Genomic DNA, 6,350 nt, shown 5'->3' with positions numbered 1-6,350 from the left:
ACGACCAAACGACGTGCGTCTCGTCGTCGAAGTTCAGGCAGTGAATCTGTACCAACTAGCACTGAGTCAAAGCCCAGGCGCAGACGTGGTCACAGACGCCATCGACCATGTCTCGCTAGAGATGTCGACATCTCAGAAGATGACCAGCTAGAAACCTGTGTTCCTGATTCCGTGACCTGCGAACCAGTTGGAACCGGAGTCTAAGAGGCTGTTCGTGGGGCATTAAAGACTGCTTGCGAAAATGCTTAATTCCTTAATGTAACATGCATTTGTGTAATTTTTATAAATAAATGTGTATAACTTGAGCTCGTGTGTTTTTTTATTTCTATAATCTTTAGGTACCTTATAAAAATTAGTTTTAAATACAGACAATATTTTGACTCATGTATTGTTCTAGTAGACCGCGGGTATATAAGCGAGGTTCAGACGAGTGGTCCCTCAGTTCACCTCTGGCCGCGGTGCAGTACGGTCCTGCTCTCTTCAGTAAGTTTCACGAGATTTAGTTACTGCTCCAATGTCGACCGGGATAGACTGTTTACCGTCAGCAGCAGGGACCTCGATGGCAGCAACGATGATGGAGTCGGAGATTCCGATACCGGCTGCACAGGAGACCACGACAGTGGAGAGCTCAATGGCTGCAGTGTCGATAGCTGCGGAGATCCCGATACCGACTGCAGAGGAAATTTCAATTTATGAAGAGCGTACTTCGCGTCAGTGCAAATACTGTGGCGCATCATTTACTATCACTTAAGCGCGCGCAGACATGAAAGAAGCAGTTGTCCGAATAATTTACTGAAAAGAATACAATTTCAGTGCAATAAGTGCGGTAAACTAATTTCACGTCTCGATAGCTTACATCGCCATTATATAAAATGCTCCGAGAAAGTTAATTGCAAGTATAATGAATATGGTTATTGATTTGACTCATGTGTTGAACCAGCTAATGAGAATACATAAGTGAGATCCTGGATATGAACTTCAGTTCGTCTCTGGCCGCGGTGATGAACGGATCGGATAGTCAGACTTGACTAACGTAATAGTCCAGTATCTATATATTCTTGAGAACTAGATGGCATCATTACCAGTATCAACACCAACCTGGATCGAAGGTCTACCATCATCAGTGCAGAGCACGATGACAACGACGTCTACAGCTACACCTGCTCTCTCAGCACAGCAGGAGATTTCGACGCGTGCAACATCTTCCGCAGAGCAGACCTCAAAGGCTTCAGAAGTTAACATGTCAGCAGTGTTACAATGGTTGTCAACAGTTCCAGTGTTATTGATGAATGAAGGAGCAACCAATGGTGTTCCATCACCCAACTGTACGTACTGTGAGAAGATCAACAACTTGAAATTACGGGATTATGTAATACACAATTGTAGTAATAACTCTGAACGGATTAAATATCAGTGAAACAGGTGTTTAAGCAAGTTTATACTCTATGGAAGATTAAAACGACACCTCAGGAATTGTGAATGACTGGGTGTGCATTCATCAGAAACAAGCTATATATTTTGTAACAAAACATTAGCAACTATTCGAAGTGCAAAACAACATTAAATATATCACTGTCCTTTTAATGAAGTCGATAATTCGTCTTTGTGTGAAAATTGTGGTGTACTAATATGTCGACCTGATAGACTGAATAGACATTTAAAGTCATGTAAAGGACTTAGTCCGTACAATAAGAAGACTGTTTGAATCGAGAAATCCACAAGTCTTTAGTACTTTGTCTGTGTTTTTTTTGTACTTGTAGGTTATAATTTATGTAATAAAAATTTTTATAAGTCCTTGTGGTGTCTTTTATTTTCTCAAACCTGTCATTTTTGTGGTATTTTTTTTTAATTAAAGTTGTTTTGTATCGCCCAGGGATTGAAACAAGAACTGGAATCAATAATTTCCTTAATGAGTTAGTTTTTTGATGAATTTTGGCATTTTTCCCGAATCTCTAGCATTAAAATTAAGGATTTTCAAGATGGCGGCTGTAACGAAAAGTGCAACAGTGTTTAAAAATGTTTATTATTTAATTCAGTTGATTTTTTTTTATTATTATTAAATTCTTTCCAGATTTTCTAACATAAAAATTACGGATTTTCAAGATGGCGGGCATGACATCATACTACCTGTTGATATATAAGCAGGGTAAAAAGTGGTGGGGGTCAGTCTGTCGGTGGCTTCTGTGAGGGAAGGATCGGACGCCATTTTTTTTGCCCTCACCGGGTTCGAACCGAGGACTCCGAGCTCCGTGCCATAAATGTTTATTTTTTGAATTTTTTTATAATAATTTTATTATTTTAATTATTTTATAAATTTTTAATTTTTTTTTCTCATTAAAATCGGATAATAAATAAAAAAGTTAAAGATGGCGGCCGTAACGGTAACTGCAACGGTGACGTCATAATTCAAAATGGTGGAAAACAAAATGCCGGAATGTACATGTCATGTCATTGTTACACTTTTCGTTAAGGCCGCCATATTGGATACTAATAATGTTGCATGTATCGTTGTGGCCGCCATCTTGAAAATTCACAATTTTAATGCTAAAAATTACGAAAAAATTACAAAAATGGTTTAAAAATTGTCTACTAAAAGTTTAGTTACTTAAACGATTTGCTCTTCGGTTCGATTCCTGGCAAGAGTAAACCAGTAATTTATTAATATATTTAAAAATTCTCAATAAAAAGTAATAAAAAGTCTTACGACACACCCGACATTTTGAAATATGTCATCATTGTATCAATTATCTTTATGGGCGCCATCTTGAAAATCGTTATTTATTATCCAATTTTAATTAAAAAAGTTCAAAATTCATTTTAAAAACACTTATAAATGTATTGATTGATTAGACCGATTCCCGTTCTGGGTTTGAAACCGGTTAGAGAAAAAAATAAAAAAACCAACAAATCCTTCCTCCACGGAAGCCACCTGCAGACTGACCTCCCACCACCAATACCAAGGTATAAATCGTCAGCTGGTATGACATCATGTCCGCCATCTTGTCGTCGTCCGCTGGAGGCCATCATCTTGTTTTGGTCTGCTACAGTGTGCTGATGCCATGTTATTGTAATTTTCTGTTCACCATACCTTTGACCTCGACTGTTGGCATTGAACTTTGTCCTTGACCTTGAAATTTGAACTTGACCTTGACCTTTAAATTAACCTTGAATTTGACCTTGAAATTTTACATTGTCCTTGGAATTTGACCTTGACTTTGAAATTTTACCTTGGCCTTGAAAGTTGATCTTGACCTTGAAATTTGACCTTGACCTTGAAATTTGACTTTGACCTTGACGCCTATCATATATCCGACATTTTGTGTTCAGTACATGCTACCAGGAGCTACCACCTGCTATAGGACATTGCCACCATCTTGTTTTCGTCTGCTGGAGGACATAATCATGTGTGTGTACTCGTCTTATAGAGTGCATTACCGTCATAATAGTTTTATTCTAACCTGCTAGAGTGCATTAATCATTTATTAATACTAAGGTGCCTGCCATCTGGAAATTTGTGTGCCATCTTGGAATCGTGTAATTATTTGGCTAGAGATTCGGGAAATATCCAAAATTCATCAAAAAATTCACTCATTAAAGTAATGATTTATTCGAAACATGGTTCGATCCCTGGGCGATATAAAATTAATTTAATATAAAATCAATTTAGATTCATAGTGTCAGGTTCGAAAATAAAATATCACCAGTTCCTTTACAAACATAACCTTTATTATTTAATTTCTATTCTACTACAGGAACACTTGCGAAAGCTAGCGATCATATAATCATTTAGGTATGCATAGGCGTGAAATGACTTAATTCTTTGCTCAAACCGGTTTATACTAGGCAGAGACCAGCCAGAACATTTACTGACATAGTTCCCCTCTTCGTGACAGAGATTCTGGACACCATGGTTAACAGTTTGCTTCACATCGTTAGAACTGTGAATTACTGCAGCCTACGTCTTGAATTCACACTTCTTTACTTTTTTCATCGAACGGATATGGCTTTCCATACATACAGTCCAACCACAAGTTATATTATAATGGACCGTTTGTTGCTACTTCATCAGTAAGCTGATTGATTACGTTCTGTCTGTACAAATGTCCTTCGACTGACTTATCGTATTTAGATAATAGTAGTCCTTCATTGTTCCACGAAATGCAGACTGAGCCAAGTAGAAGCCATTGCCATTCACCTGTAATGTACCTAACACAGACTTAGGTTTAGTTCCATATCCAGGCGCCATAGCAATCGGTTGCTGCACATCGGTTTTATTGCTTGTACGCTTACGTGCCTCCAATCTAAAGCCAGGAGTCGAAATTTCTGCAGGTAGTTCAGCAGTAGGCACACAGACTTCACCTTTACATTTTTTCGCATGATGTCGCAAACTGTCAATTCGAGTAAACCATTTAAGGCACTCATCACAGCGAAACTTCATGCGAGAAGGATTCTTCTTGCATTTGCTCCGCTCATGTCTTCGTGCATCATGGGAAAATGCGAACGACGTATCACAGTAGCTGCAAGGATACCGTGGTGATGAAGACAAGCCTTTCATACCTGATCCCGATACTGGCGTTGCCACAGTTGTACCATTTCCAGGCATACTCTTATGAACATAAAAACATCGTTGTTGTATAGAAACCTTTACTTTCTGCCGCACAGCAGGACCTTTACATGTCTTCATGTGCGTTTTCATATTATATTTTCTGGCAAACTGCTTATGACATTTCTCATAACCAAACATGTTGCGAGGAGGATTCTTAGCACATTCTCTCTTCTCGTGTCGTCGAGCATTGCTGATGTTTGAGAAAATCTTGTCACAGTAACGACAACGATGTTTGTTAGTTGTTGACGATTCGCCAACCATTGAAGTCTCCATTCGAGGGCGAAACAGCGTTCGTCGAGGTTTCCTGTACAGCCAGCACTACCGACGTTAATGTCTCTTCTGCTGGTGGTACCCCGACTGTTTTAGTCTCCTCCAATTTTGACGTCAGGGTTCCCGTAGATGATGGTACAACCTCCATCCAGTTCGACGTTAAAGACGGTAAAGATGCCATCGAGTTCACAAGAACAGGTAATTACGCGACTTATGCTCCAGATGAAACAAACTTGGTGATCCTTACACCGTCGACGTCAGTAACAAACTGAGCGACCTGCTGTCTAGGACTCTCATAGACAAGCACCCGATGTAATAATATGATATTTAAACCAAGAACCATTACTTTTATCCTACGAGTCAAAGCATCGTTAAAAATAGAAGCCCACATGATAGAAAAAATTCGATGGGGTGTGATACGTTCTCGTCTCAGTTATTCGATCTCACTAATATATGCTAGGCTCCAAAAGCTCCAAATCTCGCCATCAAGTCCATATACATTTGTCTCCAATGCTCCATTTACCCATCAGCTTCAAGTGCTCCAAGAGCTCCAAAACTCCATTCTCTCCAACACTCAATGTTCTCGCAATTGATACGCAATGTACGCGCAATACACGCAATGTACACACAGGAAATGGAATGAACACACAGTACACACAGTACACACAGGAAACCGAATGAACACACAGTACACACAGGAAATGAAATGAACACGCAATGTTCACGCAATTGACGCGCAATACACGCATTGTGCCCGCAATGTACGCAATGACCACACAACTTTCACGCAATTCAAGCATTTAATAAAAAGGAAGCACAATCGGAAGCACAATCATAGAAAAGGACGCACATTCAACGAAAAAGGAAGCACAATCACAGAAAAGGAAACACAATCGGAAGCACAATCGTCGAAAAGTAATGACAATCGGAAGCACAATCGTCGAAAAGTAATCACAATCGGAAGCACATCTAACGAAAAGGACACACATTTTCACGAACATTCTACTCAGTATGTTGCGTTAGTTAAGTTTACGTTAGGATGCAATGCCTTCAACAGTAATTTGCTCCAACTTTCTTTGACTCCAACAATCAATGACGTCAAAAGTATTTGACTCGAAATAGTCTTAGGCCTAGGGCTATTTGACTACAAGACTAGGAGGCTACGAAGATACGAGAATACAGGATTGCTGGTCTACATGAGTACTTGACTACGAAGCTACAAGTCTACAATCCTCCAATTGCTCCATCTGTCTTCGGCGGAATTTTCTCTTTGGCTCCAACTGCTCCAGCAGCATTGTGTTATAACATTACAAGGCTACTTGTTTACGTAGCTACAAGTCTGCGAGGCTCCAAGACATCATGACTACGTGACTACGAGCCATGAGGTTACGAGACTACGCGATTACGAGTCTACAAGTTTACGAGACTGCGAGGCTACAGGACTACGAAGCTTCCGGGACACGATGCTACGTGG

This window comes from Bacillus rossius, chromosome 1 (genome assembly GCF_032445375.1).
Source record: "Bacillus rossius redtenbacheri isolate Brsri chromosome 1, Brsri_v3, whole genome shotgun sequence".
NCBI classification, from domain to species: Eukaryota; Metazoa; Arthropoda; class Insecta; order Phasmatodea; family Bacillidae; genus Bacillus; species Bacillus rossius.
The sequence above is the reverse complement of the archived record's forward strand: the minus strand, read 5'-3'. Positions refer to the sequence as shown.